This window comes from Lolium rigidum, chromosome 7 (genome assembly GCF_022539505.1).
Source record: "Lolium rigidum isolate FL_2022 chromosome 7, APGP_CSIRO_Lrig_0.1, whole genome shotgun sequence".
Taxonomy (NCBI): Eukaryota; Viridiplantae; Streptophyta; class Magnoliopsida; order Poales; family Poaceae; genus Lolium; species Lolium rigidum.
Window position 1 is genome coordinate 173,267,200 of NC_061514.1, and position 19,289 is coordinate 173,286,488.

Here is a 19,289-nt window from a genome sequence, read left to right on the forward strand (position 1 = left end):
TTTTTTGGCTCCCCACGCACCCTCCACCCCGGATCGCTTTTTGTTGCTTTGTAAAATACAAAAGAAAATGATAGAAAATTCAAAAAATAAAATCCTTCGAGATTCTTGTATGTTATGCAACCTACTATTCGGTGAAATTAAGAAATTCGAATTTATTTAAAAAATATGAAATTATTTTGAATTATTTTTCTAAATTGAAATGATTTTCATGTTTAAAGTTTTGCCATATTTTAAAAAATGCAATTGTTCTTTTAATTCATGTTCTAACAATTTGTAAAATGTGAAAAAGGAGGGAAAATTGAAAATCCCCGAAAAAGGAACTTTTGATCTGGTTGGTACCTCCAACCGAGACTAAACGTCCTTTTGCACGCGCGAACGAAGCAGTGGTCGAAAATTACCTTTAGTGTCGGTTCGTAAACCAACCGAGACTAAAGGTTGAACCTTTATTCCCGGTTGGAGGCTCCAACCGGTATATATCACCAACCAGGACTAAAGGTCCTTGGGTATATAAATGGACACTTCGTCCTCCCAATTCGTTACACGAACCGGGACGCCTCAGTTGCCGCCTCGCCGAAGCCTTGCGCGCCGTTGTCGCCATCAACACCGCCGTTCTCGCCGTCCAGACGTTGCTCTGCCGCCACCGTCGTCGACAACCCTCGCGGCCCGCCCCTGGCCGCGCTGTCGTCAACAAACCTCGCGTCCTGCCCTTGGCCGCGCCGCCGCCACCGGCCTCCCCTTGTCGCGTGCGCCACCGCCATCCTTGATGACAGCAGGTGAGGCGCCACCTCCTCCACCCCTCCTCCTTCCGTGCAGCGCCGCCGCTGTGAGGTCGCCGGCCTGTGAACCGCCGGCTATCCACACCGGCGGTTAATTTTTCTCGTTTTTCTTTTTGTAATTCCTCTATAGATTATTTAAGATTATTTAGTATTATTTCTTACAAATAGAAAGGATTATTAAGGATTCTTGAGGATTATTTAGTATTATTTCTTACAAGTAGATAGGATTATTGCATAGAAAATAGGAATTAGAAATAGAAATAGAAATAAAAAATGGAGAAATGGAGATGGAGGAAATAGAAATAGGAAATATAAATATGATTATTGATTAGAAATAGAAAATATGATTAAAATAGATTGGATTTTTGTTAGGATTATTGCATAGAAAATAGAAATAGAAATGGGGATGGAGTTGGAGAATTCTATTATACTCTATTATTTCACACTCCATTTACCCGGTTAGCCAATTTTTAGATTTTCAAAATTCCAAATCAAAATATGAAAGCATGAACATTTTAGTTTTCACCAGAAATTCAGGATTATATATATTTTTTATATTTTAAATTAAAATTTATAATTCCTTCCTGCATAAAGATTACTATTACTTAACCATAAAGGTTAGTAAACTTTTAGATTTACAAGTTTTCAGGTTTTAGATTTTGCAAAAACAAACTAAAATTTAAAATATATTTAAAAAGTAAAAATAATTAAAAAATTATTGTTTATTTATTTATTCAATATTATTTTTACATCTTTACTTTTGTTTATTAAAATAATCATGTGAAATTCAAACAATAAAGAGATATCGTGACCAACATGTTAATAGGATTGATATGATACTACTATCAATAACATGCGCGCTAAGCACTTGGAAGTGAGATGAGAAGTAACTCGGAAGTTAAGCGTGCTAGTGCTAAAGTAGTGGGATGATGGTTGATCGAGCGGGAAGTGTGACCACGAGTAAGTAATTTGACTAGAGATAAGTGTAGTTAGAGACTAAACTTGTCAAATAACTAAAATATTAAAAATAATAAAAAATAGATAAAAAGTGGGAGTGAAAAATAATTCGAAAAAGTAGATAAAAAGAGGGAGTGAAAAAATAGATAAAAAGAATTTGATATAAAAAATGGCACCGGTATCCTTTAGTACCGGTTCGTGTTACAAGCCGGTACCAAAGGTCTCCAGCCCCGCAGACTCCTCTGTGCCCACATGGAGGCACCTTTAGTACCAGTTCGTAAGGAACCGGTACCAAAAGGGGAGGCTTTAGTCCCGAATCTTTACTACCGGTTTCAAAATCGGTACTAAAGGCCCTCGGAAACCGGTACTAAAGGAGAGTTTTTTTCTACTAGTGCAAGCAGTCGTCGATGAGCCGCTTGTAGCTAGGGTGTGTTCGGTTCTGGAATTCAGTGGAATGGAACGGGATGGTTCCACACCCAGCACTCGTTCCTCTGTTCGATTGGAGAGAAGGAACGGAACCAAGTGATTCCTCAGAAGCGAATATACCTGTAATATGCGGAATGGACTCGTTCGACCGATTTGGTGGAATCTGGAGGAATGGCTGTCTACGAGCCAAAAAAGTGAAAAGCTCACGCTAACCATCTCGTTCTTTCTCTCTCATTCTCTCATGCGCCTCTCTCTCTCGCAGCACGCGGCGGCGGCCAGCACGCCCGGCGGCGGCCCAGCATGCGGCGGCGGCCAGCACCCGGCGGCCCGCACGCGTGGCGACAAGAACAAACGGCGGCGGCCCAGCACGCCCGGCGGTAGCAGCCTAGCACGGTCGGTGGTGGCAAGCACGCCCAGCGGCCAGCATGCGCGGCGGCCTAGCACGCGGCGGGGCCAGCACGCGCGGCGACGACCGGCGACGGCCCAGCGCGCGGCGGCATCCCAGCACGCAGCGGCAGTCAGCCCGCGCGGGCGCGCGGCGGCCAGGCATGGTCCTCTGTTCCGTGTTGATTTTGGTCTGGGTTAACTTTGGTTTGCAAAAAAAAATCATGTTTAGGCCTATGTTGATTTTGATTTGGACAAAAAAAATCATGTTTAGGCCGTTCCATTCCGTTGTGAAATTCTAGAACCAAACAGAAAACAGAACCATTCCGTTCTTCGATTTTTTCTGAACCGAACACGGGATCGGAACCATTCCATGATCTTAAAATGGAACCATTCCGTTCATCTGATTCTAGAACCGAACACACCCTTAATCGTCTAGTTTGAAGAGGGGCGACCAGGTGAGGAGAGGAGAAGGAGGCCGGAGGGGTTGGCTCTACCGTCCCACAACCGTCAAACGGGGGCCACTGTAGATCACTTGCTGTACTGCCATTACGTGCGCTTCGTATCGCGCCTAAAAACCTGTCAGCCTCACATCTAGAGATCACATGGACGTCCCATAAAAAGAGCTCATATGTACTCGGAACTAGTTTTCGGCATGAGCCCATCAGGTTTATAACTGAAGTTGCGACACTCGTATATGCTTCTGCTCGAGGGACGGCTTCCAGAGCATCTTGATCATGGCCAAGGACAGCTGCAAAACACACGAAGAATTATTTTTTGATCAGTTTCCACCTATGTTCTCCTATCGAACAATTCGAGTAAAGTGGAGCCAAGGAAAAGAAAACTTACGAAGGAGGCTTTTGTCAATTGCTTTTGCTTCCGCGTCAGCTGCATTCAATCGTGTTGAGAGAGTTCTTGTTTGATCTCCGACATTTTCTTCTCCAACTCCGACATAGCCGGGACAAAAACTGTTAGACTCGAGCGCTCCCGCGGACGCCCGGGCGAACCCTAAAATCGCTTCGCGCCTAGGCCTCGTCCCCTCCTCCCCCCACCGCCACCGCCGGTTGAAGCCGCCGGGCAAAGCCTGGCCGGTGCTGGCGGCGACGGACCTCCCTCTCCTCGCTCCTCTGGTCATAAGCGCGGGCGGCGTGACCGGAGGCGCTGTCCCCGCGCGGATCTCGGCGCATCCGGGGTAGGCTGGCCGGCGGCCTGCGGCCGGCGAGGTTCGTGCTTCTCGGGGCGGCTTGGGGAGCGCTGCGGATGCTATCTCCGGGGGAGGCGGAGGCCGGCGGCTCGGGTGCTTCTCCGACGCGATCTGATCCGGCGGCGGCCGGCCCTCTCGACGACGGTGACTGGGGACGACGGCGCAGACGTCTTGGCGCAGCAAGCAGTGTTGGTGGGCGCGAGGGGTGCGGTTGGGCGGCCGCGCCGGCCGGATCTGGCCAGGGGGCCCGATCTGGGTCTGGCAGCCCTGTCCCGCCCCGCACCTTCCCGGCGGTTGCAATGCCACCCCAGGGGGGTCTGCTGGCACGCTGGGCGACACAGAGGGTCGTGTCTGTCGGAGGGCCATCCGCATGCTGTCTTCTGGCCTCGGCCATCTTCGGGTGTGTCCCAAGTCTTGTCAAGGTGGTGCCTTTCGCTGTGCGGGTGCAAGATCGAGGATGTCGGGGCGGCGGTCCTGGGTGGTGGGAACCTTGTGGGTTAGCGGGCGAGCCCGAGGTTCCGGTGCTGGCTAGGGCCATGGACATGGGGTTGTCATGGTTCTTGGCGAGTTGCGTTCTGTGGGGGCGTGGTGGCTGTCACCTCGGTGGTGGCCCTCGCCATGTCTTGTGGTGGAGAGGTGATGCTGAGAGGAAACTCTCGCCCTGGTACTTCCAGGGCCACGACGGCGGCGTCCACGGACATCGTCTCCTTCTTGAAGGCATCGTTGTGGCTTCTCCCTGCCCCCTTTCATGCTCCGGGTGAAAACCCAAGATCCCCGGATCGGGCGGTGGCGGCACTCCGGTGTCGTGCTCTTCTTGAAGACACTTTCTTGGAGTCCACATCACAAGGCTCTCTGATGGTCGTGACGGAGGTGACTCTTCGGAGATCTTCGGCAAGGCTTACTCCGTGCCCTTTCCTTGTCGAGCTTCCTTGGTGCTGCTTCTCGGTCTATGAGCAACGTGGGTTGGTCCCCGGTGGTGGTCGGCTTCCGGTGGCATTTCTGCGACGGAGGGGTGCTGTCGACGGCACGCGTGAAGAATGGAGTGAGCTCCGGCCCGACACTGTAGCTTCCAGCTCTGCTCCGAGTCCTCGTAGGCGTTTTAGCTGAGCCCGTTGATCGCGCTTCCGATTGTAGCTTCTTCGGGAGTTCGTGTGGGTGTGTGGTCTCGATATGTAAGCTGGGTTCAGCACTTTGTATCGTTTTTCGCTGTTGGTGGCTTTGTTAATTCAATGTTGGGCACTTGTGCCTTTTATCTAAAAAACTCCGACATAGCCAATGAATGCTTCCCCTCCAAATCCTTTTTGAGTTTCACCTCATTGGCTTAAGATTCCTTCAAACTCGCCAGGACGGATTCATGCTCAGCTTCGAGGGTCTTGAGTTTGGCGGAGATAGTATCAATGGATGTCCTGTTGTTTAGCATATCTGGTACGTGGAACAGACAAATTGCACTTCTCATTTCTACGTTAAAAGTACATGGACAAAGATTGAGTCGGAAATTACCTTGGTTAGTTTTCAGCCTTTCCGCTAGAACCTCAACAGTTTTCCTGCTTTCCGCATCCTTGGCACTCAGCTCCTCAATTTGGCGTTTTTGTTCCAGCACCACATCTTTCATCTCTGAATGAAATGCGCGGGTGTTCTGCAAATAATTTCGTCAATGTTAGCCAGAATCAAACCCTGGGGGCTAGATGCCAAAAAATTACTTTGAGCTGGAAATCTTGAATTTCCGTCAAACATACAAAAATGGAGACATGGATTTAAGCATTGACCTAGGGCATGCTTCTATGCTTGGAGAAGAATGTGGTGAAGGCGTCCTCGAAGACATCCAATTCTTTTTTGGGAAATTCTAAAGGGAGGCGCCGCACGCTCTCTCTTCCGTGCGACGCCACATCAAACCGTTCGATTTGTCGCCTCTCCCTTAATAACGTCACCGCATCTTATCCCCTGACCTTATCCTCTCACCTAGTATGTCTCGCAGTCCGCAGTTTCTCACCACCACACAAGATTCTCTCTCGCCGGTTCAGGTCGCGTCGAGGCTGTCGCTGGGGTCGTCCAGGAGCCGCACCGCGCTGCAGGTTGTGGCCGCCGGAGAGCAGAAGCATCGGAGGCGGGGACCTCGAAGAGGCTTATGATCGCCATGCGCGCTAAGCGCCGCCTCCGCCGGGAAGGGCGATGACGCCCGCGTAAGCGCGCTGATAGGGAGCTGGAGGCGCGGTTGCGGGGCTCGACGGCGGTGCGCTTCAACAGCGACATGTTCGTGTTGACAGCGGAGGCTCCTAGCGCTGGGTGGGCGCCCACGAGCGCGACGTCCATCCGCTAGAGCAAGGAGGGCTCCTCCATGCCGCCTCCGGCGAGCGCGACGAGGGAGGCTGCCGCTACCACTGGGCGTCGCGAAGCAAGCGCTCTGCAGCAGGGAGGCTGCGGCCACCAAGGACGAAGCGTGGAGGAGCGCCGCCGTGTAAGCTCGCTGCAGAAGGGCCCGCCACCACCGAGCGCGTGGCGACCGGGCAGGCCGTCGCCATGCGAGCACCGAGCTGCAGGGAGGGGGTCGCCCCGGGAGCGCGCTGCAGTGGAGGACCTCGCCGGGGAAGATGAAACCCACACGCGCTGGGCGCTGGCTCTGGCTCCGCGTGTAGCACATAGAAGGTGGCCTGCCCGTACACGGGAATGCCAATTCGCCGGCTCTACACTCCCATTCTTGTATACAGCGTGAGTCTCTCTGGTCATTTTTTTTTATCGCAGCTAATTTGGCAATGATTGCTAATTAATTTGGATACTGTGGCTAATTAATCTTGTAATTGTTTTTGTAAAAGAACATGATAATAGTTATATAGCCAATTAATCTGGTAATGGTGGCTAATTAATCTGTCAACCGCGCCTGATTAATCTAGTAATCGCTTTTGGCAAAGAACATGTTTACGAAGATAATTAATCTGGTATTTGTGGCTAATAAAACTGCTAGCTATGACTAGTTAATCTGGTACTCCCTCCGATTCATATTAATTGACTCCAATATGCATGTATCTAGAACTAAAATATGTCTAGATACATCTATATTAGAGTCAATTAATATGAACCGGAGGGAGTAGTTGATATTGAGGTAAACTAGAGTGTTTTTAGAAAACTTGATAATTGTGGTTAGATAATCTGGTGATTACTTCTTGTTAACTATTATCTGATAGTCATGATTAATTATTCTGGTAGCTCTTACTCACAACTCGGTAAACTCTTACTAAGCTAACCTGGAAAATGCTCTTGTTATTTTGTGTAGGAAGTGATGTTCAGACAGTGAGGGAAATAAAAGACCTAAAAATCTGCTGATGGTGTCCAAGGACGACGTGCTGCGAATGCGATTTTTTCCCTTGTAGTGTCTAGTGTAGTATACTATTAGGTGAAATGGTAGCATGTGCTATGACTTTTCAGTAGAAAGACACGTGCAACTTTGAGCAATGCGATTTTTTATGTAGCCGAAGTGAATGATGCGGTGATGCACTGTTGCCATTGTATTTTGTCCTCTAGTTACTGCGTGTCTAGCTTTCGATGTATGTTAGTCGCTCGCCCACACGTTGTTGTCAGATGGTCTACCGAGCCGCCGCACGGATAGACACATATGCGGCGCCGCCCGGTAGTAGAGTCCTTCTTTTTTCTCACTCTCCGGGTTACTCCGGACTTCATTCATCATATTTGTTATTTCATTATAGCACTGCTGAAGGGGGGCTCGACAAAGAGTCGGAAATGGATGAGGATGCGTCGAAGGCATACCACGAGCAACTTCATTTTTTTGGAAGGCGTCATTAGCCAGATTCAGCCGAAATATTTCTTTCCTCTTCCTCAATGGAAGGCATTTTGAAGTTGGTGCCCTGATCAGTTCCACCAACAACTTCAGTTCCATCATCAATTTGAATGACGTCCTTCTCTTTCAAAGGTTCAGTTGATGGAGCCGATTTCGAGGGAGCACCAACTTCTTGGGTGCATGGCATCGTAACAGGAGAGGGCTTGGTTTTTTTTTTTGCTTCTTGGGCTTCTCTCCGCTCTTCTTGCTGGACGTTAAAAAAAGATTCACATAGATCAATAAAAATGATCTCGTAAAAATAAACGGAAGGAAAGCCGGAGAACAATTTATACCTAATTCTAGGGAAGAACTGGCCGATTCCACTCTTCTTGCTGGTGTTGATCTCCTTAAGGCGGAGTTTCTCCTTCTCCAAAGCCTTGGTGATTGCACCAGAGACACTTAGGTCGCGGGTTCCGCGTCCGCGCTTGGAAGCACTGCCACTGTCGGTCCCTCGCTTCCGCTTGGAAGGATCACTTCGGCGACATCCTGCTTTTATGCGTCGAACATGGCCTCTGTGTCAGTCGGGCCCAGAGCGGAGGATTTCATCAAGACCCCTAAGTCTTTCCCCTCTAACGAATCAAACTAAAAACATCAAAATAAAGATAAGTCATTGCACATATAAGCTCATAGAAAAAAGTGGAACGTGATCAAGACGGAAAATACTCACCGAGGGACCGGCACCATCCGTACAAATGTCCATTCCGCATACATGGGAATGAACCTCCAGGGGGATCTTGATCATAACCCGGAGTCGTTTGTCCAAGGTATTTGACGATAAGTTTTCTTTAGTGGCGCGCATGTTGTCGTCGCGGCCATTATAGAAATACATCAACCTATCCCGGAATTGGAAAGGTTGAATCCACTTGGTGAACCAAGGCAAGGTCAAATCCTTGCCAGTCAACCCAGAAGCGACCAACTTGGAGATCCGCCTGTCCATCTTCTCAATACCCGGAAAGCCGGCGTCTTTGAATGAACGAAGCTTCTTCGGGAAATTTGGCACTTGGGCATCCTTGACATAAAAGAATCCGCCAAACCAACACCTCACAGATTCATGTCTTTCCGTCTGTGGGTAAATACGATTGGGCCGGATCTTGAAAGTAACACTGCCACAATTTGCAAGCGTGTTGGTCTTGGGCACGGATTCCTTCTTCATCGAAAAATAATATTGAAACAAGGTAAGATTTTGTCTCGATCTGGAGGTGGCCCTCGCACAGTGCAACGTGATTGGAGATGGCAATGATGCTGTTCGAAGTAATGTTGTGGGGCTTGAGCCCATACGTCTTCAAGATTTCAAGGAAGAAATCACTTGGCGGAAGCGAAAACCCTCGCTCCACCAAAGCCTCCGTCAGCACTAGTTCTCCGTCTTCAGGGGTAGGGCAAGGAGCACCCGGAACTACTCGCCAAGCTCCAGGTTTCAAGAATCCCTCGGATTCCATGTTCCGCAGCTCAAGGCCAACATTTCCCTTTAATTCTCTGTCTCGGGTTCGAGCTTTAGATTTCTTCAGGACCTCCTCCACCTTGTTTTTCATTTTCTCTGTCCCAGTCAGCTCAGATGGATCCGGCATATGAGTTTCGGAATCAATAGCTTTGCTGGATCCCTGTGATGGATCCGGCTGGAGGGGAGTGACTAGAGGAGGGGCGGAGGAAATGGGCGTGATAACTAAAGTATCGGTATTGAGGTGGAGAAGACATTCCTGCATAGAGGTTATGAGTTAAAAACTAGTCGGAAACTCTGCAGAAGTAGTCGGAGCCACAAGAGTTCACTCGTACTACCATATCTACCACTACGAGCTCCGGCCGAAAGCTTGAGGATGGAATAATTACCGGAATGGCTCCCGCGGTGGTGGAGTAGCGCCGACGGTGAGGTTTTGTCGCGGTGGGCCGGTGGCTCACCGAAGTTAAGAACACCGAAGAACACGGCGCGATGGTGGAACTCCGGCGAAGCTCCGGTGGATTTCCGGCGCCGCGGCGCTAAGGACTCGGAGACGGCGCTAGCTAGAGATCAGTGAAAATGGGGATATGTGATGAATTATGGTTTAACCCCACACACCATGGTACTTATAGTTGTGGGATGAGATTCGTGCTCCACATCCTGTGGTCGGAACGCAACCGTCGCACCGTTGGATGAGCGACACGTGTCAAAAACTCTAGCGGTAAAAGTGGTTGGGAAGATCATTACCGTTGGAATTACCCACAAAGTTGAAGCCTAATTTGGCGGAGCGGAATTTTTGCCCCAAACTCCAGATAGAACCATGGTAACTTATTTAAGCACCTGTAAGGTATTCGCCATGATTTCATACGGAGATGGATTTGAAGATCCAGTCGATGGATGAAGTCTTGTGGAGACAAAAGCATTTCCGACAAAATTATTTGGAAAAAACATTTATAGTCAGAGTTCTCCAAGATTCTGAAGAATTCCGAGTTAGAAGAACAAGCAGGAGAATTATTGCGACTCGAGCTAGCTAGAGGGAGGAAATTTTGAATCTTGAAGAACTCTGGGGGCTACTGTTGTTGTGGATATACTTCACATGTATGTCATCGATATGATCCGATTCCGGCAAGCCCGGGTGGCCCACATATGGTGGATGGGCCTATGGCCTATCCGGGCGGCCTAGTTGTTGACTGATCCAAGACGGAGAGTCCAAGTATATAGGATCTAGCCAGATCTGGCATGGTCATCATTAGCCGGATCCAAAATGACATGAGGCATCTGGAACCTTCCTTGTATAGTAGGTTGTACTGATTAGGTCAGAGCTAGTAGAGTCCAGCCTAGACTCCTCCGTGTAAACCCTAAATCTTGGCGCCTTTATAAGCCGCATCCTGGGAGCCCTTGTGGCAACATATTGTAATCGCGCATCTGTTGCCTTATAGGGAATTATAGCATCACGTAGGATCTCGTCGCCATTGCGAGGTCTGAAGCTGGGTAACTCGTGTGACCCTGTCCCGGAGACTCCTCACCCCATGACTCCCCCTCTCTCTCCCCTCTGTGAGGCTCCCCTCACCGGAGACTCGTCGGATACGCAACGATAGAGGGCGTCAAGAGAAACTAAAAAAAGGTTGGTTCATGTTAATTGGCCCGCAATGAATATGAGTTGGATACCTATGTGAAGGGACGCGCAGTTTGCAAAGTTGATACGGAGCGAAGTCGATATCACAGCCGTTGCTGCTATTCACATTCCTCAAGATTCGGTCCAACATGGTCCCACATGAAAAGAGAATGTACAGCTGTCATGTGTGTAAAAATAACAGTATTTTTGGCAGTACTGCAGGTACTATTTTGATAAACTTAGAAAGAATTTATAAATCCAGCACGATAAATCACATAACTATATGGGTATATTGTACGGACTACATGCTCAAACAATAGAGAACTCTATAGATCCAGTTTACAAAAATTTCCAAAATGAATTTTAAAATATTGAATATTAGACTCATTTTGAAGAGTTCATCGCGAGGAAGCCAATATGCAAACAAAATCGCATTTGCATTTTTTACATGAAAGTTGTGCTTATTTTCAAATCATCAGTGTATTTGGAGAAGGAAATCTTTTCACATGAGTGGGCAGGAAGATGGACCCCACGAATGGGTATCCCAATGCGTATGAACGATGGGAATATCACATTTGCCCCATTTCATCTGCACCGTTGCATTTTCCTATGTCAAGTATGAGGTGATAAAACATGGTAGCTAGTTATCGTAGGAGCCGGTTGTGCCGTCTCTATCACGGCATAAGAGCATCTCCACCGGTGAGCCCTATAATATGACTGGCAGCAGTGCTGGCATCAGCATATGGAATAAGTCAACGGCAGTATATGTTATATTGTGATCCAAATTAATATACTAAAGGGAGGCTAACTTCTGACGAGCAGAGCGAGGCCCATCGCTGGGTAGGCTTGGGCCGAATATATATACATCTTGTAAGCCGCCGGCTAGGATTCATCACAATATAAGATAACCCACGGTGTTTGTAAACACTCCCCGATATAGTGAAGTTTTGCTGGCTGGCGCCTGTGGTGTTTTCCCCTTCTGTGTTGGAAGGGGTTTTCCACCTTAAATCTTGTGTCTCCGCTGCGTTTACCTTTGTCGTTCTTCGTTATTTGTTTGTCGCTTTTATAACAAGTGGTATCAGAGCCCGTGTTTCAATCTAGGGTTTTGTGACATGTCTTCCTTGAAGTTCGATCTACCGCAGCTGGATTATACCACGAGATTTTCTCTATGGCAAGTAAAGATGAGGGCGATCCTTACCCAATCTTCTGATTTGGATGAAGCTCTTGATGGATTTGGCAAGAAAGATGCCAAGACCTGGACCGACGATGAAAAGAGGAAAGACCGCAAGGCTTTTTCATTAATCCAGCTTCATCTATCCAATAATATCTTGCAGGAAGTGCTGGCTGAGAAATCCAGCTGGCGTGTGGTTGAAAGCTGGAATCGATCTGCATGTCCAAAGATCTAACCTGATAAGATGCACGTGAAGATGAAGTTGTTCTCGCACAAGCTGCAAGAAGGTGCGTCAATGATGAATCACCTATCGATCTTTAGAGAGATCGTTTCTGATTTGTTGTCCATGGAGGTAAAATATGATGATGAGGATCTCGCTCCTATACTGTTAGTCTCGTTGCCTAATTCTTTTGCGAATTTTCGAGACACCTTGTTATACAGCCGTGATGAACTAACCCTTGCCGAAGTTTATGAGACCCTCTAGCAGAGGGAAAAGATGAAATCTATGGTGCAGGCAGAGGGTTCGTCATCGAAGGCAGAAGCACTGCAGGTCCGAGGCAGGACCGAGAACAGAAACAACAACTACAACAACTACAATAGAGAGAAGAGCAAGACCGACAGAGGTCGCTCAAAGTCCAAGGGACGAGATCGTAAGTTCTGCAAGTATTGTAAGAAAACTAGCCACAATATTGATGAGTGCTGGAAGTTGCAGAACAAGGAGAAAAGAAACGGTACTTACCAACTGAAAAACAAATCTGAGGGTGATGGCAAGGCTGCTGTTGTTTCCAGTGATAATTCTGATGGTGATTGCCTAATTGTGTTTGCTGGTTGTGTTTCTGGTAATGATGAGTGGATCCTTGATTCTGCATGTTCGTTTCATATTTGTTGTAACAAAGACTGGTTAGTTCTTATGAATTTGTGTAGAGTGGGTATGTTGTGCATATGGGAGATAACAACCCACATGAGATCGTGGGCATTGGGTCTGTTCAGATCAAGATGCATGATGGCACGACACGCACTCGACAGATGTGAGACACATACCTGGCATGGCCAGAAATCTGATCTCTCTCAGTACCCTTGATGTTGACGGGTACAAACACTCCGGTTCTTGCAGAGTTCTGAAGGTATCAAAAGGTTCTCTCGTTCACATGATTGGTGATATGAATTCTGCAAAATTATATGTTCTTAGAGGTAGTGATACGTCTCCGACGTATCGATAATTTCTTATGTTCCATGCCACATTATTGATGATATCTACATGTTTTATGCACACTTTATGTCATATTCGTGCATTTTCTGGAACTAACCTATTAACAAGATGCCGAAGAGCCGATTGCTTTGTTTTTGTTGTTTTTTGTTTCAGAAATCCTAGTAACGAAATATTCTCGGAATTGGACGAAATCAACGCCCAGGGTCCTATTTTGCCACGAAGCTTCCAGAAGACCGAGGGAGAGTCGAAGTGGGGCCACGAGGTGGCGACACACCAGGGCGGCGCGGCCCAGGCCCTGGCCGCGCCGGCCTGTGGTGTGGGCCCCTCGTGCTGCCTCTTTACCTGCCCTTCCTCCTACAAATAGCCTCCGTCGCGAAACCCCCAGTACCGAGAGCCACGATACGGAAAACCTTACTGAGACGCCGCCGCCAATCCCATCTCGGGGGATTACGGAGATCTCCTCCGGCACCCTGCCGGAGAGGGGATTCATCTCCCGGAGGACTCTTCACCGCCATGGTCGCCTCCGGAGTGATGAGTGAGTAGTTCACCCCTGGACTATGGGTCCATAGCAGTAGCTAGATGGTTGTCTTCTCCTCATTGTGCTTCATTGTTGGATCTTGTGAGCTGCCTAACATGATCAAGATCATCTATCTGTAATGCTATATGTTGTGTTTGTCGGGATCCGATGGATAGAGAATACTATATTATGTTAATTATCAAGTTATTACCTATGTGTTGTTTAAGATCTTGCATGCTCTCCGTTATTAGTAGAGGCTCCGGCCAAGTTTTCGCTATTAACTCCAAGAGGGAGTATTTATGCTCGATAGTGGGTTCATGTCTCCGTGAATGCGGAGGAGTGACAAGAACCTCTAAGGTTATGGATGTGCTGTTGCCACTAGGGATAAAACATTGATGCTATGTCCGAGGATGTAGTTATTGATTACATTACGCGCAATACTTAATGCAATTGTACTGTTGTTTTGCAACTTAATGCTTGGAGGGGTTCGGACGATAACTCTGAAGGTGGACTTTTTAGGCATAGATGCATGCTTGGATGGCGGTCTATGTACTTTGTCGTAATGCCCAATTAAATCTCACTATATTTATCATGACATGTATGTGCATTGTTATGCCCTCTCTATTTGTCAATTGCCCGACTGTAATTTGTTCACCCAACATGCTTTTATCTTATGGGAGAGACACCTCTAGTGAGCTGTGGACCCCGGTCCATTCTTTTATACTTGAAATACAAATATGCTTTGCAATACTTGGTCTTTACTTGTTTTCTTGCAAACAATCATCTTCCACACAATACGGTTAATCCTTTGTTACAGCAAGCCGGTGAGATTGACAACCTCACTTGTTTCGTTGGGGCAAAGTACTTTGGTTGTGTTGTGCGGGTTCCACGTTGGCGCCGGAATCTGCGGTGTTGCGCCGCACTACATCCCGCCGCCATCAACCTTCAACGTGCTTCTTGACTCCTACTGGTTCGATTAAACCTTGGTTTCTTACTGAGGGAAACTTGCCGCTGTGCGCATCACACCTTCCTCTTGGGGTTCCCAACGGACGTGTCAGCTACACGCATCAAGCAAATTTCTGGCGCCGTTGCCGGGGATCTGAAGAAAAGTTACTCCACAAAGATTTCTAACTCCCACGCCAACTCCGCGCCGACAACAAATTCTACGGCGCCGTTGCCGGGGAGATCAAGACACGCTGCAAGGGGAGTCTCCACTTCCCAATCTCTTTACTTTGTTTTTGTCTTGCTTTATTTTATCTACTACTTTGTTTGCTGCATTATATCAAAACACAAAAAAATTAGTTGCTAGCTTTACTTTATTTATTGTCTTGCACTCTATATCAAAAACACAAAAAATTAGTTACTTGCATTTACTTTATCTAGTTTGCTTTATTTACTACTGCTAAAATGGCCACCCCTGAAAATACTAAGTTGTGTGACTTCACAACCACAAATAATAATGATTTCCTATGCACACCTATTGCTCCACCTGCTACTACAGCAGAATTCTTTGAAATTAAACCTGCTTTACTGAATCTTGTTATGCGAGAGCAATTTTCTGGTGTTAGTTCTGATGATGCTGCTGCCCATCTTAATAATTTTGTTGAACTATGTGAAATGCAAAAGTATAAAGATGTAGATGGTGACATTATAAAATTAAAATTGTTTCCTTTCTCATTAAGAGGAAGAGCTAAAGATTGGTTGCTATCTCTGCCTAAGAATAGTATTGATTCCTGGACTAAATGCAAGGATGCTTTTATTGGTAGATATTATCCCCCTGCTAAAATTATATCTTTGAGGAGTAGCATAATGAATTTTAAACAATTGGATAATGAACATGTTGCTCAAGCTTGGGAAAGAATGAAATCTTTGGTTAAAAATTGCCCAACCCATGGACTCGACTACTTGGATGATCATCCAAACCTTCTATGCAGGACTAAATTTTTCTTCGCGGAATTTATTGGATTCAGCTGCTGGAGGTACCTTTATGTCCATCACCTTGGGGGCGGATACAAAGCTTCTTGATGATATGATGATTAATTACTCTGAATGGCACACGGAAAGAGCTCCACAAGGTAAGAAGGTAAATTCTGTTGAAGAATCCTCTTCCTTGAATGATAAGATTGATGCTATTATGTCTATGCTTGTGAATGATAGGACTAATGTTGATCCTAATAATGTTCCATTAGCTTCATTGGTTGCCCAAGAAGAACATGTTGATGTAAACTTCATTAAAAATAATAATTTCAACAACAATGCTTATCGGAACAATTCTAGTAATAACTATAGGCCATATCCTTATAATAATGGTAACGGTTATGCTAATTCTTATGGGAATTCTTACAATAATAATAGGAACACACCCCTGGACTTGAAGCTATGCTTAAAGAATTTATTAGTACACAAACTGCCTTTAACAAATCTGTTGAGGAAAAGCTCAATAAAATTGATATTCTCGCTTCTAAGGTTGATAGTCTTGCCTCTGATGTTGATCTTTTGAAATCGAAAGTTATGCCTAATAGGGATATTGAAAATAAAATTGTTACTACAGCAAATGCCATCCAAGTTAGAATTAATGAGAATATAAGATTAATGGCTGAACTGCGTGCTAGGTGGGATAGAGAAGAAAATGAAAAACTAGCTAAAGAGAAAAATGTAGCTAAAGTTTGGACTATTACCACCACTAGCAATGCTAATGATTCACATGTTGCTGCACCTCCTACTATTAATGGTAAAGTAATTGGTGTTGGCAATGTTTCTACTCCTAGTGCAAAGCGCGCAAAATTACTCGAAGCTGCTAAAGCTACTGAAACTGCTCTGTGATAAAACTGCTGAAATTTTTTCCAACCTTGGGGATGATAATCCCATTGCTTTAGATTGTAATGATTTAGATTTTTATGATTGCCACATCTCTGAAGTTATAACGTTCTTACAAAAACTTGCTAAGAGTCCCAATGCTAGCACTGTAAACTTGGCTTTCACAAAACATATTACAAATGCTCTCATAAAAGCTAGAGAAGAGAAACTAAAACTTGAAACTTCTATTCCTAGAAAGCTAGAGGATGGTTGGGAGCCCATCATTAAAATGAGGGCCAAAGATTTTGATTGTAATGCTTTATGTGATCTTGGTGCAAGTATTTCTGTTATGCCTAAGAAAGTCTATGATTTGCTTGACTTGCCACCATTGAAAAATTGTTATCTGGATGTTAATCTCGTTGATAATGTTAAAAAGAAACCTTTGGGGAGAGTTGATAATGTTCATATTATGGTTAACAATAACCTTGTCCCCGTTGATTTTGTTGTCTTGGATATTGAATGCAATGCATCTTGCCCCATTATATTGGGAAGACCTTTTCTTCGAACCGTTGGTGCTACTATTGATATGAAGGAAGGTAATATTAAATATCAATTTCCTCTCAAGAAAGGTATGGAACACTTCCCTAGAAAGAGAATGAAGTTACCTTATGATTCTATTATTAGAACAAATTATTATGTTGATGCTTCATCTCTCGATAATACACTATATACACTTTCTGCGCCTAGCTGAAAGGCGTTAAAGAAAAGCGCTTATGGAAGACAACCCATGTTTTTACTACAGTATTTTTGTTTTATATTTGAGTCTTGGAAGTTTTTTACTACTGTAGCAACATCTTCTTATCTTAGTTTTGTGTTTTGTTGTGCCAAGTAAAGTCTTTGATAGTAAAGTGAATACTAGATTTGGATTACTGCGCAGAAACAGATTTCTTTGTTGTCACGAATCGGGGTCTAATTCTCTGTAGGTAACTCAGAAAATTATGCCAATTTACGTGAGTGATCCTCAGATATGTACGCAACTTTCATTCACTTTGGGAATTTTCATTTGAGCAAGTCTGGTGCCTCAATAAAATCCATCTTTACGGACTGTTCTGTTTTGACAGATTCTACCTTTTATTTCGCATTGCCTCTTTTGCTATGTTGGATGAATTTCTTTGATCCATTAATGTCCAGTAGCTTTATGCAATGTCCAGAAGTGTTAAGAATGATTGTGTCACCTCTGAACATGTTAATTTTTATTGTCCACTAACCCTCTAATGAGTTGTTTCGAGTTTGGTGTGGAGGAAGTTTTCAAGGATCAAGAGAGGAGTATGATACAATATGATCAAGGAGAGTGAAAGCTCTAAGCTTGGGGATGCCCCGGTGGTTCACCCCTGCATATTCTAAGAAGACTCAAGCGTCTAATCTTGGGGATGCCCAAGGCATCCCCTTCTTCATCGACAACATTATCGGGTTCCTCCCCCGAAACTATATTTTTATTCCGTCACATCTTATGTGCTTTGCTTGGAGCGTCGGTTTGTTTTTGTTTTTTGTTTTGTTTGAATAAAATGGATCCTAGCATTCAATGTATGGGAGAGAGACACGCTCCGCTCGTAGCATATGGACAAGTATGTCCTTAGGCTTTACTCATAGTATTCATGGCGAAGTTTCTTCTTCGTTAAATTGTTATATGGTTGGAATTGGAAAATGCTACATGTAGTAATTCTAAAATGTCTTGGATAATTTGATACTTGGCAATTGTTGTGCTCATGTTTAAGCTCTTGCATCATATACTTTGCACCCATTAATGAAGAAACACTTAGAGCTTGCTAATTTGGTTTGCATATTTGGTTTCTCTAGAGTCTAGATAATATCTAGTTTTGAGTTTTGAACAACAAGGAAGACGGTGTAGAGTCTTATAATGTTTACAATATGTCTTTTATGTGAGTTTTGCTGCACCATTCATCCTTGTGTTTGTTTCAAATAACCTTGCTAGCCTAAACCTTGTATCGAGAGGGAATACTTCTCATGCATCCAAAATCCTTGAGCCAACCACTATGCCATTTGTGTCCACCATACCTACCTACTACATGGTATTTCTCCGCCATTCCAAAGTAAATTGCTTGAGTGCTAACTTTAAAATTCCATCATTCACCTTTGCAATATATAGCTCATGGGACAAATAGCTTAAAAACTATTGTCGTATTGAATATGTACTTATGCACTTTATCTCTTATTAAGTTGCTTGTTGTGCGATAACCATGTTTCTGGGGACGCCATCAACTATTCTTTGTTGAATATCATGTGAGTTGCTATGCATGTCCGTCTTGTCTGAAGTAAGAGAGATCTACCACCTTAATGGTTGGAGCATACATATTGTTAGAGAAGAACATTGGGCCGCTAACTAAAGCCATGATTCATGGTGGAAGTTTCGAGTTTTGGACATATATCCTCAATCTCATATGAGAATAATAATTGTTGCCACATGCTTATGCATTTAAGAGGAGTCCATTATCTGTTGTCCATGTTGTCCCGGTATGGATGTCTAAGTTGAGAATAATCAAAAGCAAGAAATCCAAAATGCGAGCTTTCTCCTTAGACCTTTGTACGAGCGGCATGGAGGTACCCCATTGTGACACTTGGTTAAAACATGTGTATTGCGATGATCCGGTAGTCCAAGCTAATTAGTACAAGGTGCGGGCACTATTAGTATACTATGCATGAGGCTTGCAACTTGTAAGATATAATTTACATAACTCATATGCTTTATTACTACCGTTGACAAAATTGTTTCATGTTTTCAAAATAAAAGCTCTAGCACAAATATAGCAATCGATGCTTTCCTCTTTGAAGGACCATTCTTTTTACTTTTATGTTGAGTCAGTTCACCTATCTCTCTCCACCTCAAGAAGCAAACACTTGTGTGAACTGTGCATTGATTCCTACATACTTGCATATTGCATTTGTTATATTAC

At 45.2% G+C, this 19,289-nt stretch overlaps 1 long non-coding RNA gene across 1 annotated transcript; it reads left to right on the top strand.

The window, feature by feature from the left end:
- Positions 1–6,276: 6,276 nt before the first annotated feature.
- Positions 6,277–7,283, top strand: LOC124677848. The gene is made up of 2 exons (XR_006994249.1): positions 6,277–6,453; positions 7,016–7,283. It is a non-coding gene; the product is annotated as an uncharacterized LOC124677848 (long non-coding RNA).
- Positions 7,284–19,289: the final 12,006 nt, after the last annotated feature.